Source organism: Condylura cristata, unplaced genomic scaffold (genome assembly GCF_000260355.1).
Source record: "Condylura cristata isolate star-nosed mole 26May11 unplaced genomic scaffold, ConCri1.0 scaffold00004, whole genome shotgun sequence".
Classification (NCBI taxonomy): domain Eukaryota; kingdom Metazoa; phylum Chordata; class Mammalia; order Eulipotyphla; family Talpidae; genus Condylura; species Condylura cristata.
The window spans coordinates 54182783-54204241 of record NW_004567105.1 but is presented as its reverse complement, the minus strand read 5'-3'; the positions used below and the strand labels follow the sequence as shown (position 1 = coordinate 54204241).

The 21459-nt window shown below is 41.2% G+C and overlaps 1 protein-coding gene across 7 annotated transcripts in view; it reads right to left on the bottom strand.

The window, feature by feature from the left end:
- Positions 1 to 8065: 8065 nt before the first annotated feature.
- FHIT (fragile histidine triad) overlaps positions 8066 to 21459 on the bottom strand; it is a 1224031-nt gene continuing 1210637 nt past the window's right edge. For all 7 annotated transcript variants that reach the window (XM_012720560.1, XM_012720561.1, XM_012720559.1 and 4 more), the window contains one exon: positions 8066 to 8370. The gene's annotated coding sequence lies outside the window, so the exon portion shown is untranslated. The remainder of the gene's footprint in view (positions 8371 to 21459) is intronic.

The following is a 21459-nucleotide window of genomic DNA, read 5'->3' as shown; positions in this document are numbered from 1 at the left end:
AGTTGAACAATAGAATGAAATTCACCTTTGCACACTTAAGCTAGACCGGGAAATATAAAAATCGTAAGATGGATACTTTTAAGAATTTCCAGAACAAGAACTCTGGAAGGCTGTAGATTCTCCTGTTCAGCAACCTTCCTGAGTAACATGCTTTGACAGTTCTGATTTAAGAGTGAATTCTACTGTAGGTAGACAGCCTCCCTGGGATCCCTTAAATGAGATGGCGTTCTCTATTTTATGTGACATTGCAGAAAGGATGAGACTCTTAAAAGGAGTCCTTCTCTAACTAGTCTTTACTTTGGATGGATTAGTTCAAAAAGGGCCTAGTAAATATTAAGTCCCTAGAAAATTTACATGAGTTCTCTTCATCCAGCATTGCAGTCTCTGGAAGGGAAGGTGCAGGGACCCTCACCTTTGAGTGCCTCACTCTTTCTGTGTACCAGACCCCATTGTAGACTCCAGGGTTTGCAGGTTGATGATTGGTTTCACTCTTCTTGCTCTGATCCTTGCAGGCTGAGTGACTTTGAGCCAGTTCTTTAATATCTCTGAGTCTCAGGTTTCTCATAGGTAGCACTTCTCTGATGTCGGGGGAGATGATGGGTGCAGATTAAGAGAAAGAATGCATGAGTGACATTTATATTAATGTCTAGCACCTAACAACTGTGCAATAAATCTCAACTATTATGATTTGACTGCTCTTGATCTGTGTTAGACTTGATCGTGATGTGCAGGGAGAGGAGAAATAAGATTTTAATATGAGAAAAGTTATCAGCCTCCTGAATCTTTGGCAAACTAACACTACATCTAAAGAGCCTTGGGAAAAGGTTTGACTTCTATTAATTTCTCACTGGGTCATAATTGTTTAAAACTAATTACATAGAATTGATAATGAATATTTAGTTCATTTCCACCTGGGAATCAAGAGAGCTTGGTAGTTAAAACCCAGACCTCTGTGCAGCACAAACAGATGTACGAGTCTGGATTTGTCACTAAGTCTGTGATCTTGGGCAAATTACTGAACTTCTTCAGGCTCTATTTCCCCACCTCTGAGCTGGGAAGGGCATGGACAACCTGGTGAGGATCAGTTGGTTCTAGAGATAAAATCTGTGGTGTGGTGTTTGCTCCAGGGAATGCACTCAACCGCATCATCATCATCAACAAACACCCTTGTGCCTTGTGGACAATGGTGTCCCTGTGTTCCAGGTGCTTTAGAGAAAGACAGTTGTGTTTGGTTTGCCTTTTTGTTTTAAATTTAAAATAGATAAGGAATAGATTTTAGTGTATATTACTGCCTACACTATTTGTATCACCAAATAGAGGTTCTACCTAGCAGGGGAGAGAAGTGAGGATTAGAAGATTAGGGAGAGGCCTCTACGTGATCTTCAGATTAAGAATGAATGTCCTAGGACCCCAGGAAATGAGGTGGGGGTGCGTTGCCAAACCAAATCTTGTTTCCTGGATTTATTTCTCTTCCTCCTCTCTCCTCCAGTTCTCTTCTCGCTTTTCTTTCTTTAGATGGATATGGCTATGGAGATTCAGAGATATTTTGCCCTAGAGATTAGACCATGGCTTTTCGTCTGTGACAGATGCTGGTAAAACACAAAAGTACCCATTTGCTGCTTTTTTCTTATCCATTCTTGCAACAAAATAACAGGAGAATGGAGAAAAGCACTATCAAAGTCACTGCTACTCAAAGGAAAAACTCAGCGATTGGTATTATCCTTGGAAGTTCCATCTGCTTCTTTGACAGTGTAATCATTTTTTTTCCTTCCTTGATCTTTGCCTGTTTCCCTGAGGCACCTGGGATAGTTTTCCCCTTTTCAAGGAATGAGCCTCTTGCATAGAAAGCAGCAGAGAGAGGGCCTCGGTGTGGCTCTGGAGTACGGACAGGGCATGGCCTGGCCCCCACAACTGCTTTGCCCCTAGTGGGAGGTATTGCTCTGCCAGGCAAAGAGAGGGTTCTGAGAGGCCTGTGCACAAAACTCCCCCCAAACCCATCCTATCACAAGGTGAGAAATTATTCCCTTTCCACTTCTCTTTTAGTCCTCAAGGACTGGGATTCTGTCTGGTGCTGGTGTGTTTTAACACCTCTCTAACACTTACTAATATTCCTTTATAATAAAGTGGGACTGAGCCCACAGGCCTCAGAGGCAGGGTTTGCAGCAGCATATAACACATAGCTAGAATGGAATAACTTTGTACACACCCTTATTGTAACATTCTATTTACACTGGTTGTCATTTTCTGTAATTTTAAGTTTCCTTGAACAAATGTAAGTTAAAATGAGAGTGGAACAAAACAAAATAATGTAATGAGACATGGGTAGTAAATAGACATGGCAGAGATGCTGAAGACTGGAAGGTTGCAAAGGACTAAAGTTTGGGGAAATGGTACAGTGTGATTGATGCTTGCTTTTAAGGTGGAGCCATTTTCTCCCGAAGCCAGGTGGCTGGGTGCATCAGTGTGAGTCTTTATAATACTCAAAGCCAAGTTCTCCAGAGAGAGAAGGGGATGCTGCTGGGGGAGGGGGGATTTTTTAAAAATATATTTATAAAGCCTAGGTTAGTAGAAAAGAGAGGCACCTGCATAGTCACAGGTGGCCAGGAGAGCATCTGCTGGGGGATATGGTGACTTTAGCTTCTAGTCATGAGTGCAAGATTCACCGGACTCTTTCCCTGGAGAGGATCTAGGTAGCAGGGAGGTGGAACTTCAGGGTTTGGTCTATTTGGAATTATATCTCAGTCAAAAAAGTATTACTGTAGACTCTAGACTCATAGCAGTGGGATTCAAATGCCAACTCTGACACTTACTAATGGGGTAACCGTGAACAAATCACCCCTCTTTGTGCTACAGTTTTCCAATCTGTAAAATAAGTTTGCAGAATTTACTCATAGGTTTGTTTGAAGATTAATTAACAAGATAGAGTCCCTAGAAAGTACCTGCATGGTCAGTGCTCAGTAAGTGTTGGGTGCATTATTGTCATTGTCATCACCACCATCACCACCACCACTGCCATCTTAGTTGAGAGTCTCTCTGAACCTCATGTTCTTTGTGAAACCAGGCTAGTGTGACCAACCTTAAAGGTCAAAGGTACATGGCTAATGGACCATCAATGTCAGCTCCCAACTATTACTTTCCCCTGAAAATGTGGACCTGGAAAGCTCAGGCAAAGCCCCAAAACTCAGATATATGGCATTTGTACTTGACTAATTTTGAATGGAAGCGCAGCCTCAGTGGATTTTGCCTTGAGTCCCTGTGATACTTGACAGCGTTGTAGGAGGCAGGTACAGTCCCTTCTCTTTCAAAATCACACTTGTGCCTTATGATGGAGTTCTTTTCCCATTTGTGAGTCCTTTGCATGATCATATTCTAGCTATCCTACAACCAAGTTCCTTTGCTCTCAAGCAACACTGAGGTCTTCAGGAGCCTAGCTCAATTTCAGACCTATACTACTTCTCTTGCTTGAAGTCAGCACCATTTTATTAAGTTGGTAGTGAGTTGTAGCTGCCCCACTTTCCCTTTGTTCATCTACTATCGATCCAAACTAATCACTTAATTAGCCCAGACAAGAAATCTTCTGTGGTGTTAAATAAATCTAAAAACCTACTGGAGATGCTTGAGTGGCCTGATTGGATTTAACTTGCAGTTCATTTCCTCTGGACTAAGATATGTTAAATGTAGGCTCTAAAAACAGCTATGATCTGCTTTGAGAACAAATTCTGTTTACTTGCAGGGAAAAAAAAATTACCAATTAGCCCTTTAAGGTAGGGTTTTTCAAAATGGGGCCCTGACCCACCACTCTCCACGCCATCTGGGAACATATCAGGTCTTGCTCCCAGCTACTAAATGGAAACTTTGGACACAGCGATAGAGAACTGCCTTCTACTGGCTCTCCAGCTTGTGCTTTTGTGGACTTAGCTTCAGTAGCTTTGGGCAGAGAGAATAAGAGGAAAGAGGGGATGGGCAGGAAAGCAAATTGGAAAGGTGGGTGAATGAAGCCTGAGTAATCAGAGGGAAAGTCTCTTTATAAAGTATCCCCTTGAATCAGCCACCTATGATCTTTTGGAAGCTGGGAGTACATTTTAGATCCTTCCTTCAGAACAGCAGGGGTAAGGAGATGTTTAGTCAGGTAGGGTGACTAGACAGTGCGTGGTCTAGATGCTGCTACTCAACAGCTCTTCCTCGTCTGTAGGCTCGCATCCTGCAGTTTCAGTTAAACTGAGGTCAATTAAGGTCAGGAAAAACTATGTATAAGAGAGAGACCCATGCAAATGATTTTTATGACAATACATTGTTCTACATCCTCAGTTTTATTATTGCTGTTAATCTCTTACTGTGTTTTTTAAAAATAAATTTGTCAATGAAACTTTATCATAGGTATGTATGTATAGGGAAGAGCATGGGGTATGTAGCCAGTTTCAGTCATCTACTGGGGGTACCACAGTAAAAGATACAGTAAAGTCCCAATTATGCTTAGAGCATTTCCCCAGGGTGGACATATGAACATTTATCAAAATGACAAAGATTGAACGACAATGGTCTAGATTGAGTACCTGCAGCTAGTTTTGATCTAGAGAATATATCTGGGTCTGACTGTAGAGGAAACCAGGAGTCTTTCTGGGCACCTCCTGTGTTTTCTTGCCCTGCCTTTGAAAATAGCTAGCACAGGCTTTCATAAATGGATGTGCATTTTTACTGGTATGTGACCCTAAGCAAGTCACAAGCTCTAAAATTCAGGTTTCTCATCCTCAGAGGGGAGATAACAGCTATTTCTAGATGTTTTTGCTCAGCATTGTAGCCCACACACCTAGGACATAAAATACTAGGTGCACAGTAGATGTTGAATAAATATTTGTTCAATAAATAAAAAGAAAGCAAAGTATAAGGATGAAAATGGTGATGATAAAACAGAATGGATTAAAAAAGAAAAGTTCTAGCTATCTAGAACGGGGGTTATATTCTTGCTGAAATTAGCCTGCTGCTTGCCACTCTTCCTTCCCTGTGAAATCTGATTCACTCCACTTTCTAGCTGTACCTTAGGGTCACCTCAGTTTTGACTGCTGAGCCCAATCACCTTGGAGTTCAGCACAGAGCAGGTGGTCAAGATGTTTTTAGAACTAAAATGAGCTCTCTGGATGTGACTATTGCTTGTGGGTCACGGGCAGCATTCATTCCAAGTAGGCTGACTCATTTTTAATCCCTATAACTGAGTAATTACATGTTAATTACCTTAAGTTATTTTATTTCCAGGATAGGTAATCATTAACATTTTGAGTAGCACATTTGCCTCAGAATCAGAGTATTTTTAGTAAGACCCTGCCCACGTGTTATTAGGTTACAGAAATGCCATTAGTTGCCTTCATTTACATGATTAAAAGGAAGTTAAGAACTTTGGATAGCACCTACTCTTCCTTAACTACCCCCCTCATCTCTTTGAACATCAATACAAAATCCCATCAAATCAATAGAAAGTTCAGAAGAAAAACTGATGATGGTAATTGTTAAATTTGCTGAGAGTCCTTGGTTATCAATTTTTCTCCAAAAAACATCGTTTTTAGAAAACCCACTGAAACCAAAGTCTTGCTCAGCCAACTTTGTGACTAGGAAGGTTACCTAACCTTTCTGAACCTAGATTTCCCTATATAGAGAGATCAAACTAAGGTAACAATCATATACAATAAACATACATCAAACTTCATAACCCTTCTCTTTTTAGATTATTGGACAGATTATACTCTATAGATAGCCGACTGGAAGAAATGAGTAAGTGGCTAGACCTTGGTTTAAAGTTTGGATATAGGAATGGATGCACCGAGAGGTTTCTGCTCAATGAGTCACACTGCTGCTTCATTGAGGGGATTAGAGAAGTAGTATCCTCTAACTTTGGTCAGCTGTAGTGAAGACAATCCTGGGGATAGGCCTTTCAAGCTCCTTTCCAAAAATGGATTGTCATTCTTTCCCACTATTTGGATTTTGACTGTAGGTGCAAAAAAAAAAAAATGATAAAGAATGGGACTAGAATTTGAAAAGTGACTACACAAATGCAGAAGATGCATCTTCCTCCTGAATCTCTATTCCCAATATAGAGTGGTATCTGTGCTGTTTTTATCAGACAAGCATCCAGTCAGCCACACTTTCCCATCAGTGACTCACTAGCTCTTCAGAAAAACAAAGACTCTAGTATTTGTACCCAAATAAAAACCAGAGAATTAGAAGAATACTCCAGGTACATTTTTCAACTTAGCAATATTCTCCAATGTCTTTTGTCCATCAGAACAAACCCATTTTAGTAAATGGAGTAAAGACTAGCTTTTCCCACACAGTTATCAGTAGACCTTGTTAGTTCTTGAAGCATCTGTTCAGAGCTCTATCTAGTCTTTGATGAGCTAGCATGCCTTTCAGTTACACAGGCTAGTGGGGCTGAGATGGAAGTAGAGATTTGGGGCTGGTCTTCTGCACCCACAAACTAACCATGGCAGAGTTAGAGGAAGAGATTGAAATGAGGGAATTCACTATCAGAAATAAGACTTTTGTAGAATTTTATCTGTGTAGGCAAATGGAAAACAAAACCATAGGCAGGCTTGCTGTATGTTCAAGTAACTTAGTGACTAGGTCTCTATTCATTTATTTGATTGAAAACCAATGAGTGAAATTATCCCTGAAGGTAGAGGCCAGACACTCTGGTGACATTTACTATGAAAATGAACATGGGATCAATATTTGATCTGTTGGGGATAAGACAAGGCTCTTCCATGGACCACAGATTAGCAATCCGCAAGTGGGGGAGGTTGCCAGAACTAACCGTCTTCCACCCCTGGTATTTATCTTCTGAACACATCCTGTTCAGATTGTTGCACTTTTTTATCATCAGCTAAGAAAGAAGCATCTATGACTCTGCTTGGGAACCAGAGGGCTTCCTAGCCTCAGGAAGACATCACCATTGTTAATACATAGATCTTTAGTAGAAACACAGATTCTAAGGAAAATGTGATTCAAGCGTACTGAGTCCATCAGTGTATACTGGGTCAGAAACGTCAAAGTCAAGTGTCTTAAGCAGTAGGCACAATGGTCATTTCCCAAACTACGTGTTCACATCAAATCCTGTAAAATGATAATGATAATGGATTTTCGAAAAGAATCCTTTTAGATATGATAAAGGATATTAAGATCTTTTAGAGCATCATTCGGGATTACCCAGTTGGACCTTATATCCAATGGCAAGTGTCCTTAAAAGACACTTTTATAAACTAAGGTGAGGGACAGGAAAAGAAGAGGAAGTTTGTAAAGATAGTGGTCAAGGTTGGAATGAAACTAAAGCACTAACTTTCCAGTAGCTCCCAGCAGCTAGGAGAGGAATCCCAAGGACCTTTCTCTGGATTTAGGGCTTCTGGTCTTCAATCTGTGAGAGTTCCTATTTCTGCTGACTTAAGCCACCCAGTTTGTGGTTATTTGTGACAGCAGTCATAAGAAATTAGCATGCCATGTGTGGGTGATGGTACTAGGGTCAGGAGTAGCCCATAAACCAAAAGAACTGCTCAAGGAATCTGTTTGTGAAAAATGAAAATTTTTGCTTGTGATTCTTTGTAGCAGCACCACTGATATGTTTTCTCTGTAAATCCTCTTTTATTAATCTATCAGAGGAAAGAAAGACCCAGCTTCTGCTGTCTTCTCATGGGCCAGGGGTGTGCTGTATACACCCATGGTGAGGACACCCATGGTGAGGACACCCATGGTGAGGACCTTTCCTACATTCCCAAACTCAATCTAGTCAGAGGTGTCCAATCACCTCATCACATGTGGTAGTTTCCAGAAACTAACTATCCTCTCCTAAGTTCTTTTAGTGTTGCCTCTCTGCAGACAAAGTAGGAGTAGTATATGACCATAGCAAGGTTTCACATTTCTTATTCTATTCTCTTGCCTACCAAAATGGAAACTAAATTTCTCAGCCTTAACAATCTTTTGTGTGTAAGACACATGGTGATTCTAAAAGTTTGACTTCTTCAGTTGTGCCGTTCAGTTCAGAGGCCCCCAAAATAACAAATTTTAAATTAGCCAACACATGAGATATTTTAACTACCATTTTATTTCCGTGCAGACCAAGGTACAATTTAGAGAAGGTACTATCCTAAGTACATAACCAAGGATCTTTGGAAGGGCTGTTGGTACCGTTGTGTTGAAGTTAGTCAGTCAGTCACCATGATTGAAACATAACCCTGGATGGCTTCCACGACTTAATAAAATGCTTCGCAAAAGGTTGCAGAATTGTAGGATGTAATTAAGTCTGCTTAGCTTCATTTCCAATGCTGTAAAGTCCTAGAGAACGAGGCCCATTTCCTTATGCCTTGGGATTTGTTTGAGCTACTTTCGTGCCTGGAAATGACAGAACATAAAAACAGACATTTACTTGAAATGGGTAACATTTTTTGAGTCATGGCAACAAAGCAAAATGTAAGTTTGTTTACTGCTAATCTTTCTGATTGTCATTAACATTTTATACAAAACCATGTGGGCAGATTATGTGAAATAGGTGGGTTCCAACCCTGTATTTCCCAGATCTCCAAATTATCTATGGCCTCTGTCCCAAGCCCATTCTCCAAAGGTCAGCTATGTGGTCTCTTAAGAATCTACTTTATGGACAAGACTTGTATGCAAATGAAGCCAATTAGGTAAGAATAGCTTCCCCCCAAATGGCTATTATCCGAATAACCTGGTGAGCTAACTGAAAACAGATTTCTAGAGTTCCCCTTCCCCCCATTCTGATTCAACCAGTAGAGTATTTTAACAAGCTCTTTTCAGGAGTCTGGGAATGATCATGCTGGTAGGTAGCAGGCAGAGTCAGAAGTTACCTTCAGGATTTAGGTGAGGTCGAAAATAAGTAATTTCTACTCATAAAAGAGGGAGGGGATAGCTCTTTAAAGGAGTATTGCCAGGAATCAGACTAGCTGGGTGCCAAGCAGGGAGGGCACTGAGCAGAGCTTCTAATTACAGGAAAAAGGAAGTTCAATAGAAAGGGAAGCAGGATGAGACTTTTACAGGCTATATTTTATAAAATGTGGGGAAAATTAAAAAGGATGCTAGGAAGTGTTTGGGGTAATAACGATAGGAGTGCAATTTGAAGAAATTTTGAGACAATATTGAGAAGCACAAACAGACTTTCCTTTAGTGTTTTCAAAAGAGTTCAGTGAATGTTTACATTGCTTTTCACTTACGGCTTGCTATTTGTGGCTGTGAAGGCAACACTGGAGATAGACCTGGGGGATTGAGGTTCAGACACCTTACTTCGTGCTCTCTCCACTGCGTACAATTCCAGGCTATCCCCTATAGGGGCACATTCAACACACGACAGGGAGAACATGCAGGCACACCTCAATCTCTACATGTGGAGAGTTTTTTTCAGTGAGCCTAGCACTTATTTTTTCCATAAATTCATAAATTCAGAGAGCAAAAGATAGGTCATCGTCTCAGATTTACATCTGGTTCCTTCTCAAATCGAGTATACAGAGAACTAAATCACTTCTGCTTCTTCCTTCCTCTACTGCTGTCTGTAGATGAGGGGGTGGGGAAGGGGAAGGGGAGAAGGCACCCCTTAGCGTTCCTCTGAGAAGGGGGCCTGCCTCTTTCCTATAGGACATTAGGGTCACCCCTGTTGTGCCAACACCACCCATCTTGCCTAGACGTCCAGGTCATCTCCCGATTATTCATCATTGCTTGTGTCCTTGAACAATTATTGACTTTGAGTCAGAGACACCTGTGCAGGCATGAAAATGGATGTGCCCTTCTTTCCTCTGCCTCACCTGTCCAGAGCAGATTTATATCCTAGAGAAGTTTCTCTTAGTTTTATTTTTGGTCTTCTGAACATTGTGGTTCTATGTTATTTCCCACACCAGCCCTGAAATGTCTGAATCTCTGAGTTCCTCTCTCCAGGCCGGAGCAGGTTTTCTAGGCAGAACTGTCTGCCTACCTTTTCCAGATTCTGTCTCCAGTGATTTCTTTGCTCTAAGTAAATCTGGAATTTTTCTCTAACTCTTGAGCATGGCAATTGAACATGTTGATTCTTGGAAAAGAATCTGGATCCAGCCTCATCATTCACTGCATGTCTCTGGACAGTGCATAGGTGGAGAGAGCTGAGGGAGTTAACACACATAAAGCTCTTACAGCACTGCCTACATTATCCCCTGCATTATTTATTCTTTCTGTTATCAATCTGGAGCCACCAGGCAACAGAACCACACATGCCAAAGCTAATAAAAGTTAATACTTCAGCTGCTCTGGAGAGAGCCAGCCTCACTAATGAAAAGGGCCATGTGGGAAACACACTAACCCCCCACCACTACCTGCTAGTTGGAATTCATATACTTTGTGTCCTCAGTCCTGTCCCTAATTTTCTTCAGTTTACAACTTGATGGTGATGTTTTTAATGTCACTTGGGTATATCAACACATATATTTATTGAAGTGTGAGTAAGCTCTGAGGGGGTGCAAAAAAAGCAAAGGGAACGCTTTGAAGGTATGACTCAACACATTTAGGGAAACACCTGCACAGGGCAAGGCCCGACAGTAGACAGACAGGTGGGGTTGAGCCCGGACATGGTGGCTGTGAGGAGTTCCAAGACCAGAGAGAGGAGCTCCGGATGCCTGCAGTAGGACGATTCCAAGGACATGTGCCTTTCACATGGTCCTGTGTTCCTGCTAAACTCAGTGGCAGAAGGACGGTTACCATCCCTCTTCCCCATGAGGCCAAACTAGCTACCTGGGATTGGTTTAGGGGAGAAGAGATTGAAAGCAGAATGAAAGCTCTTTTGTGCTAGACAGTAGTTAAATTTGTCGAGAGGGGAACTTTGGATTTGGGAGGAAAATAAAAAATTTCAGATGGAGAAGTTTAAACAGAGCTTTGAATAAAGTTGGTTATGTGGGTGGGACTGTAATCTTCACATCCAGGTCTTCCTGGAGTCTTCAGGGAGTGTTTGAGGCTCGTTTGCATTTTTGCTGTCATGATTTAGTGGGTACAGGGTGAAAGTAGAAGTACTAAAGGGATCTTACCTTGGGTGTGAGCTAACCAGGATGACCTTCTCTTGAACACAAAGTTGTCATCAAGCTCCATCAAGTCTTTCTCCACAAAGTGGAGTACACAAAGGAGGCTTCTCCCTCTTCCTCCATTCCTCCTACACTCTGAAATCCCCAGGGAAAGAGGCCCTCTTCTGCTCTGAAGCTAAGACAGCAGGTCAGTGTTTCCCCTTTCTGTAGGGCACTTGGATGGGAGCTGGCCACAGTCAGTCTAACTTGGCAGAGTGCACAAAAAGGGTCTGCGATCATAAAAACTCAACAGGCCCTTCAGTTTCTTTCAGACAATGTTTCTCAGCTTGATGGCTATGGAAGCTCATGCAAGCTCTCAAATTCCCTTTGCCTCCATTGCTCCTAGAGCTTTAGCCTAACTGGTTTTGGAGCGTGGTCTGGGCCTCTTCAGGGAAGTCACTGAATATGATGGTGAACAACTCAAGACCATCTCCCTCCCGTTCCAAAGACTGCTCCCAATGAAACGTTCCAAGTGCCCCAAAGAAATGCACATGCTGGAGCCAGGTTTCACTTATCTTCTAGGACAAATATTCAACTTCTGCAAAGATAACCAATTTTCTGCACTCTTAGCAGAACTACAAATAGGACAACTATTTGTCCTTGAAAGCCAGCACTTCTCGCCCATGTGGCTAGAGAAAATAACCGTTTTTACATGCATACTAGGAGCGACACAAAAAATGGTTCTATAACAAAGTAAGCATTCTCCCCAACAAAACCAAGTCTATCTGTGCCAGCAATGAAAACTCTTCTTTAACAACTCTCATCTTTTAAAAGTAACTCTTATTTGCTAGCAAGCTAGTGATCTAGGCAGACAGACATGGAAAGCCATTCTGCTGCTCACACCAAAAACAAGGTGGGCAATTTTCTCAGGGCAGGGCCCTCTGACCTCTGCTTTTCAGCTTTTTCTTAATAAACTGGTCTCAGAAATTGGACCATAAAGTGCTGGTGGCAATCTCATAGTAAGTGGCTAAAGGTGAAGCTGGGAGTAGATGACAAGGATCAGACAACACTCTGGCATCTCAGAGACCAGGCAATCACACTTGCACCCAGAGATGGCATGGCCAGTGTCAGAAACCCAGTGCTGGGAGGATGGGCATCTGCAGGGCGATTTCCCCTGCAACTTTTCTAACTCGAAACTATCTGTGGCATGTCACACATGGTAATGAACAACTTTCTGTGATGAGAAGTTACCTGTGATTATCATTACCTCCCTATTAAATAGTGTCCCTTTGCCAATCCTCTGTGTTGGCAACCTCCAAAAATGCCTCTGGGCACCAGTTGGGAGGGAAAGGCAGATCTTTGGTTCCCCAGGTAGGTGGGGGTTCCCAGGGTGGCTGGCCTTTACGGGGTGGCTGTAGCCTTTGCACTGACAGTTTTCTCTTTGTAAGGATAAATCAAATGCTAAGAACAGCAAACAAGCAAGGAAGGAGCCAAAGCTTGTAGCTGGGAGTGATTTATAGCTACCCGGCAGGGCTTATCACCTCCTTGAGCCCATGACATATCCTGGCAAGTGAGACTACAAAGGCTTTGGGGTTTGGTGGCTGGAGTGGGTGGCAGGACAGACAGAGCAAACCCAGCCTTAGAAAACTCAGGCTACGCCCTGGGCAAGGTGGCTGTCTCCGTGATGCGGGGCGGGTCTGTCACGCATGTTCTCAGTTACACCCACTTCCCTGCATCTGTATCTGGCACAGCTGCTCCCTAGAAAGCTTGCTCCTTCTGATAGAGCTTACCAAGAACAGGCTTTATTTGTCACTAAATCTTCAGCTGATATTACTTTTCCATGAGACTCAGTCAAAATGAAAAAGGATTACTTTATATTTACTTGCATCTTACATGAGAGAAACTAATTTTGAGACAGAAAGGCCCTATGATGTGAAACAGTTTCTCTTCCTTCAGATCCTCCAGCAGGGCAAAGGAAAAGCTAAAAGACACACATGCTTTGTCATTTACTTTGGCTGACAGCTTCTTCTTATCATGCTTTTGAGGGTGACCTTCCTCTAGCATATTCCTTCGCTCTAGTTGTGCACTCCTGTTATAATAGAATTTCAGAGCCAAGCATGGAGCAGGCTACCTTTGATAATTAATGGCTCTGAGAGTTTGCTGAGTGTGTTATTTAATTAATGACACTTGTGTCTGAAGTGTGTACAATTCTGTAGTTGAATAAAAGGCCTATTTGCTGAGGGATTATAGACAAGTACTCAAGGACAGTCACATCGAGAATTTGTCGGGGTTCAGCACACTTCACAGTCTAATGATGCTATAATGTTTCTTCTCCACCATTTAATAGGTATAGAAAGTGGTATAATGCTGTTATTTTTACTGTGTATTTAACAGTAGATTATAAAGTAAAAATCTTAGGCTCTGTTCCACCTCCACGTAACAGACTTTTACCCACTAGCCTTTCATTAAAAACAGGAAACCTTTAATGCTATATTTTAATGAACACTAAATGACAGTGAGATAAGTTATGGTCTACTTCTGTTACTCAAAAATAGACTAACCTGAATTATTTCAAGTTCTGCTTGGTACCAAAAGACAGTGTTGGAAACTGGCAAGAAAATGCATCTAAAGGCTCTTGGGAACAAACTTTCCCACCACTCTGCTTTCCCTGAAGTTCTAGTCCTTAGAATACAATGTGCATTGTGAGACAGCAAACATGTATCCCGCACTGACATGCCAGCTGTCCATCTGGGCAAAGCTCTACTTGGCACTTGTAGTCTCTATAAAAACACAAGAGTCTACTTTTAACTTTGAAACTGTCATTGTACCTGTTTGGGCAAGTTCTTACTGCTCTCTGGACCATAGTTTCTTCCTTTCTAAAACAATTAGTTAACTTACGCTCTTTAAATTCTCTTGTAGTTGAAAGATATTCAGTCTCTTGTGAGTGAATGTTGTGAGGGGTTGGTAAAAAAAAAAAAAAAGATGTATATCTCAGTGAGTATAAAATAGTTTGTTATAAACTTTTTATATAAGTTCCAAAAGAGGATTTGGATAGAGTAGCTTAAATGTAGTATTATCAATTTAATCTGTTCTTTATAGGACTTAGAAAATTAAAAACAATGGGAAAGTTTAGTTCGTTCAATGGGTAGTGCTGCTCTAGGACAACATGGTGTAGAGTGAGCTCAGTGTGGGCTGGCCAGGGAGCAGCAGGATTACTAGAAGGCACCTGACCTGCTCTGGGCACAAACAGGACCTTCATGGCAACTTTTTGTTCAGGTACAAGGTCTGTCTCCTCAACACCTTTGCACAAATCAGAAAAGACTTCTCCTCCAGCATTATATCACATTTAGGACATGGCACTGGAAGGAGGTCTGGATTTCAGCTTTACCCCCTATGACCTGGCCTTGGAACAGTCCTAGAACTGTACAAGCCTAGTTGGCAAGCCTGGCTCAGTCTATTTTTAAGTCCTTGGGAACGCTATTGTACCACTGATGGGGAAAAAAAAAAAAAAAAAAAAAAAAAAAAAGCATGGTACTTAACCCAGAGAAAGGCCTATACTATAAAGAACTGACAGTTGCTGTCTCTCAGAAATTTCTTAGGAAGACCCCTAACATGCCAGGAGCTGGTCTAGGTGCTGACACAGACTAAACAGGGTGCCAATGGCCCTGTCCTTGCCAGTGGAAAATACAAACAAATCCATAATAGGACACTACATGGTGAGCACAATGAAGAAGATAAAGCAAGTTTATGTGGCAGGAAGAAATGGGTCCAAGCTCAGTTTGGGCCCCTGTGAGACCTTTGTGAGCAGGTGACATACAAGTCAAATCCAGAATTGAGGAAGAGCAAGGAAAGAAATGCCAGGACTCTGAGATAGGGGCTTGTTGGATGTGATCCTGTAATAGCAAGGAGGAAAAGCTCTTAGAATGCTTAGAATGTGGGGGAGCGTCATGGGAGAAAAGTATAGACTCCCCGGGAGTTCACAAACCTCATGTGCTTGGGCCCTCCATGGCTGGCTTCCCACCATATGGAGGAAGGAAATGACCTTCCACCTTTAAGGAAACACTGCCCTGATGCCAGATCCATGAGAACAGAGTAATAAAATGAAACTCTGATAAGGATGTCAACAGTAAATGCTGAATGACTATACTAGGCATAGTCCTTATGCCAGTGACAATTCTGGGATGTATAGGAGCCACCAGAGAGATTGGATAAGAGAGGGGCTAGCGTTCTACAGCCTTACTGAGCTGTGCAGTGCCCACACTAGCTTTCTGGAGAGCTTCCTTCTCCTATAGCTATGACTTATCATTTCTAATTAAAAAATGATCCAAGCATTGTCTCGGACTTCCACTACTCTAAAGCAATACCACACTGTCAGTTTGCAGCTCAGTAGGCCAAGAATTCTCAACTTTTGTGGGCCCCATTAGAACAAGATGTGGAAGAGGAAAATTGGTAAGAGCATCTAATTACATTCAAAGCCATTTTGCTTGTCTTAAAGGAATGAAAATGATCTGCCGGTTTTTATAGACCTTCTTGACCTAAAGATATCTGCTAGCAGAAAGAGAATCCTCAGTTGAGTTCTTTTAATGCTTTAATTATTATGCAATCTATCATCTTATGCACCGACTTGCACACTTTGAAAAATCTCTTAAATACACATTAAAAATTGATTGGCTAATCCTAAATGGTGGCTCTTGGAGGGCATGTAATTGAGTGTGGGCATGGAGGTTAGACACAACTGACATAGTCACCACTTTATGGTGGGATGAGGTGGAGAAATCAATTTGATTAGGGACGGTTGGCATCACACTGCTGACTTGCTCAGAACTCAGTTACATGCTTGCTAGTTCTTTAATCAGTCTCACTGCCCCCGATTTGCATCAGGTCATTTAGGGTAGGAATACATGTCATCTCTGTGCCTCAGTGTTTGGATCAAAGTGGACTCTCAAATAGATGGCTGTGTTCTAGAATGTTAGAGTTAAAAAGACCTTTCAGGAGATAAGCAGTCTGTCGTGTCATAGTCCACACTCTTGAGAAAAGTCATGAAATCCTATCTCAAATGAGCCTCTGGAGAGAAGCAATGAATAGTGGATGTTGAGGTGGATGTAAGAGTTCATCCCCTCTCTCTTCTTTTGCCTACCTTCAATCTGGGGGCTTCTCCCATATCAGATCCTCAATGACAAGCATGGTGACCACCAAGAGCATCAAGTCTCTAGTACCCCTGTCCATATGCCATTTGGTAGGAAAAAGTCAAATTGATCATTCTGGGTGACATACTCACAAATCTGGCTTTGAGGTGCAATGGTAATTCCAAATTCAAATGACCTACACTGCCCATCTTGTTTTCTGATTGTATATCCCAACAATCTTCCACGTTATTTGGAAGTCCAAGAGATAATTGCAGGCTCTTAGTGAAAACTCCGTTTTTAAAGGAAGCCCCAGCTGAAAGGTCTTGAATGGGACCCTTGGGCGTCCTCACTGATGCCAGGAAAGCAACACTGATGCATTGTGGCTCAAGGACGGTTTAGTCCTGATTCACTTCTGTTCAGCTAAAGCAGTTTTACCTTACAGGCAAGTATTGAGTTTGTAGCTGTTGTTGAACAGGGAAATAGGGAACAGAGATCTCTCTTTAGGGGGTGGTTGTAATGATTATATAGTGACCTCGGCAATACCTCTGGCAAGGAAGCATGAAATTCTGGGTTTTCCCCTGTAATTAGTGAAGAAACAAGTGTATACTATAAGGTACCTCAATTTCGCCAACTCTCTCTCATCTTCAATTGGCTAAAACTTCAACAGGGAGGATGTTTCTAAATAGAGTATCTTAGTATAAAGGTAGTGAGGGCCATAGAGTCAGACTGCTTGGACTTGGACCCAGACCCATCACACACATGGCTGACCTGAGACTCCTTTGGCACATCCTCTAATTGCCTAAAGCCTTAGCATCTGCATTGAAAATTTGGACATTAGAGGGTTGTCGTGATATTCAATTGAACTGAAACCTGTAAAATGCTTGGTAGAACTTGCCCACAATAAGCACTCCATAAGTGATATAATTGAGTTGATAAAGTGCCCTCTCTCTGGTGGGCTCCTTCACTGCATTTCTGAAATAATAATCTTGTTGGCCATTGTGGCCTCTTAAAGTCAGGGAGGATGGCAAAGTGGACAGCCAGCTCTGACGTGCAGGGATGGAGTGTCGATACAGATTATGTGCAGCGATTATTCTTTTCTTTTTAAGCCTATTATGGAATGACTGAATATCCACTCAGCAATTAGACCATACATTAACATCACCTCTTCCTTCCTTTTCTTGTGTCTTTAAAAACTTTCATTTATCTCATTTATTTTTAGCCTGTTTTATGGTTTATAAAGCATGGAGAAAAATGCAGAAGATATATACATAGCTCTATATCTATATAAAAGCTTGAAACACAATGATCTATGGCTTGCAGAGTTAATATAATGCAAACACATATCTTGCCACCAACCATGGCAAACAACAGAACATAACCAGCTTCCTTCCATCCTCCCTGACATTTCTTTCCAATCACAGCCCTTTTCTTGCCTCCCTCATAAATGTAACCACTGGGCTGATTTTATGATAATTGCCTCCTTGTTTTCCCCTTATAATTTTACCCTCTAAATGACTATATCTAAACACTGTAATTTAGTTTTGGCTGTTTTTGAACTTGATGTGAATGCAATCACACAGTATGTATGCTTTTGTGTTTGTTCCACATTCCTGCAAACACTTGATATTGTCAGTCTTTTAAAATTTTTATTATCGTGCCAGGTGTAGAGTAGTAGTTCATTGTGTTTTAAGCTTATATTTCCCTGATGACTAAAGATTTTGGTCACTTTAACAGAAATTTTTATGAAGTACTTGTTCAGAGTTTTGTAATTTCTTTGGGTTGTTGACTTTTATTGATTTGTAAGGTATATGTATTTTTTAAAGATATCTTCTGGATACTGGCCTTAGTTGGCTATAGATATGGCAAATATGTCCTTCCATTATGTTTTATCTTGTTTTTCTCTTAATGGTGTCTTTTGATGAACTGGATTACACGAAAATTAATTTATCAATTTTTATAATAATTCTTATATTTCTTCTAAAAGTTTTGTTTCATACTTTACATTTTTAATCACAGCCCATCTAAAATTTACCTTTGCATATAGTATGCAGAGAGTATGGTTTCATTACAGTAGTATTTGGATATTCAGTTTTCCCAGAACCATTATTGATAGTATTTTTCTTCCAGAAAACCTAATTGTTGTGTGATATATTTTTATGTTTTTATGCTAGTGTTCATGTATGTTAGGATCTGTTTCTGAGCTTTGCTTTGGGCCATCAGTGTATCCTTGTGCCAGTAGGATGTCTTCACATCTGTAGCCTCACACTGTCATGTTTCCATGAAGGGGAGGTGCCATTTTCCCTGTCCCCACTTTAAGCAAATGCACGGAATTACAGGTTCCAGTGCACCATGAACTAGACCTCCTAAGCAGGGGAACTACTGGGAACTAGAAGCAGAGCTGAGTGGCCAACTGAGGCAATACAGCACATAGGGGAGGTGGGCTTTGGAGCCTCTTGCTTGTCTGGATTTAACTTGGAGGGGACATAGGGAAAAGAGACTTACAGAAACACATGGGTAAGTGACAATGGTAGCTTTATCTTGATATGGCATCTCCTATTGTCCCAGCTCTCTAGGACATGTCTTACCCCTTTCTTAGCGATGGGGGACTCTGGACCTCTAAACCTACATGATTTAAATGGGTTCCCTCATTTGCTACATTAAGACAAAACAGACTTTAGTGTGCAAGACTTTCAATAGAAAATAAATGTGTGCAATAAAAAGAGAAAGAGTGTAGTTAAAGTAGTTTCTAATTAAGCGTCCCAAATTACCTCCCCTGGTTGTTAAATGTCCAGCCAAGAGAGTTGGCCCATAGTAAGAACATTGAGGCCCCAAAACTTGCCACAAATCCAAGGCACATACAGGTAAGGACACACAGAAAAGGGGCAGGAGGGGCCAGGCAAGTCAGGAAGGAAAGGAGCAAATTTAAAACCCAAATCAAGATAAAGGCTGCCGTTTTTAGCCTCCTCACCGGTCTCTCACTCACATTTCTCTCTCTTTCGCATATCTCTTTTCTTGTCCCTCAAGTTCCTGTTGTAAGTCCAAGATGAAGAAGCAAGCACAGCTTCTTGACCCCTTTCTTTCTTCTCCCAGTTTTCTCTGGCTTTCTTGTCTAGCTCCACCCTTCCTTAGGGTGAGGCAGGAAACCTGGAGCCTCTCCTTTCCTTGAGGATTCCTCTGGAACAGCTGTTCCCCACTAGATGGTACCTTAGACTTATGGCAAGCTTTTAGTCACCTCAGGCTAAGCCTGTTTGACTGGGAATTTGCCTGTGATGGGTTGGGCAATTTTGAGGGTTCCACTGGGAAACTGTTGTCAGGAATAGTTCTTCATCTTTCTCTTTATGCACATGGATGGCCAAATCCCTGTGGAGCTCCTGGTTACTCCTCAGTCATACACAAACAATAAGCTGATACCTTATAGCTTGAGCTTCTATCTTGTTACTCTAATAGTCTCTTGTTACATTTCCATATGAATTTTAAATAAATGTGCCTGTTTTCACACACTGAGAATTTTGATCTTAAGTAAGGTCAGAATACAAGGAAAATGTGAGGTCTTCTAGGCTGACAGATTGATACTCAAGTAAGTATCAGATGAAAAGAAAAACAATTGTTAATAACTGTGCACCTCCTCTATGCATGGAAGAGATCCAGTTAGACTGAGTATCTCAACCACTTGGTTTCAGTCACTATCTTAAATAACATCCACTAAAGACAACGGACAAAAGAAAGGTCCATTAATGAGGACAATAGCAGGGGTTGCACACTAAATAACGGCTTGATTCTCCTCACAGAGATTTAGTCCTATCTTCTCCATTGATGACCTGCTCAACTCTTAAGACCCCATACAGTGAGAGGTCCTCACAGAGAAGCCTTTTCCTTTTCTCTGGTATATGCTCTTACAAAGGGTAACTTCCACCCACTTCTCAGCAATCTATGAAAAAATCCTTTTTACCAGAAAACAATTTTAGGGCAGCAAATTTTTCCCACAGTACTTTGAGAAAAGTTGGTTCATTCATCTCTGTACTTAATTTCTCTTTAATGCCACTTAACACTTTATAGTTTTTTCTTAAGAAGCTTCCATATCTTTTATTATTCCTATGCATTTGATTTTTGAAGTTAATGTAAGCTAACTTTATTTTTCTTCATCTTCTAATTAAGTGGCTACTATGGACTGAATCTTCCTCCCTTAGCCATTCACATGTTGAAGCCCTAACCCTCAATTTGATTGTAATGGGAGGTGGTGGATTTGGGCGGTAATTAGATTTAGATGAATGTTTAATAGTAAAGCCTCCATGATGTGGTAAGTGTCCTAAAAAGAGTGAACAAGAGACTAACATTGACTAAAATTCACTCTCCATATGAGAACACAGTGAGAAGGCAGTCTTCTTCAGTTAGGAAGATGGCTCTCACCAGAACTTCACAAAGATGGCACCCTACCCTTGAACTTTCAGCCTCCAGAACTGGGGGAAATAATTGATGTTGTTGATGTTACTCATTTGATGATATTTTATTATGGCAAGCTGAATTGTCTAACACAGTGACTGCTATAGAGAAACTGTTTCTCTACAGTTTAGGTTTTCTGCATGCATCATATTGTCCATACTTAATGACAATTTTATTTTTTAATCTTTCTGCCTTCTACTTCTTGCCTTACTAGGCTAGGAACCTGTGCACACTGAGGAATAGCAGTGTACACAGTGAACATTCTTATTTCATTTACAATCTCAAATGAATAATGTTCAACATTTCACCCTTTAATATTAATTCCTTCTTATTCCTCATATTTCTAGAACTTTTATATTGTTAAATGTTGAATTTGGTCAGCATTTTTTTTTTTTCTGGGCACCTACTGAAATGATCCTATTTTCTTGTAGTCTGATGAAAGACATTACTTGACAGTAATGTGAAATCATGTTACCTTGGCCAAAATATGGTATCCTCATAAATTGTGTACACAGGTTACCAAACTGATACCTCAGAGAACAGGGAAACAAATGGTTAAAACAATTAATCCTAGGGCACATCAGGATACCAGGGAACAAAAGGGTAAGACTGCTCCTTGCTGATTCTCTGGCAGGGCAGTTAAAGTGCTTGATTGATTTACTCAACAGCAATGCAGTTTGACTATTTGATGTTAAATTGACCCCTTAAGGGCAGTTAGGATCCCTGTTTGATTTACTTGAAAGCAGCAAGGTCTCTAAACTCTATTTCAGCCTGTCTAGAAATCAGGTTCCAACCACTCCTATCTGAGCAGCTCATCAGCCTGTAAAGTCTCCAGAGCATAGTGTTTTTCCTTTCATAACCTAAAATTCACATCCATCTCA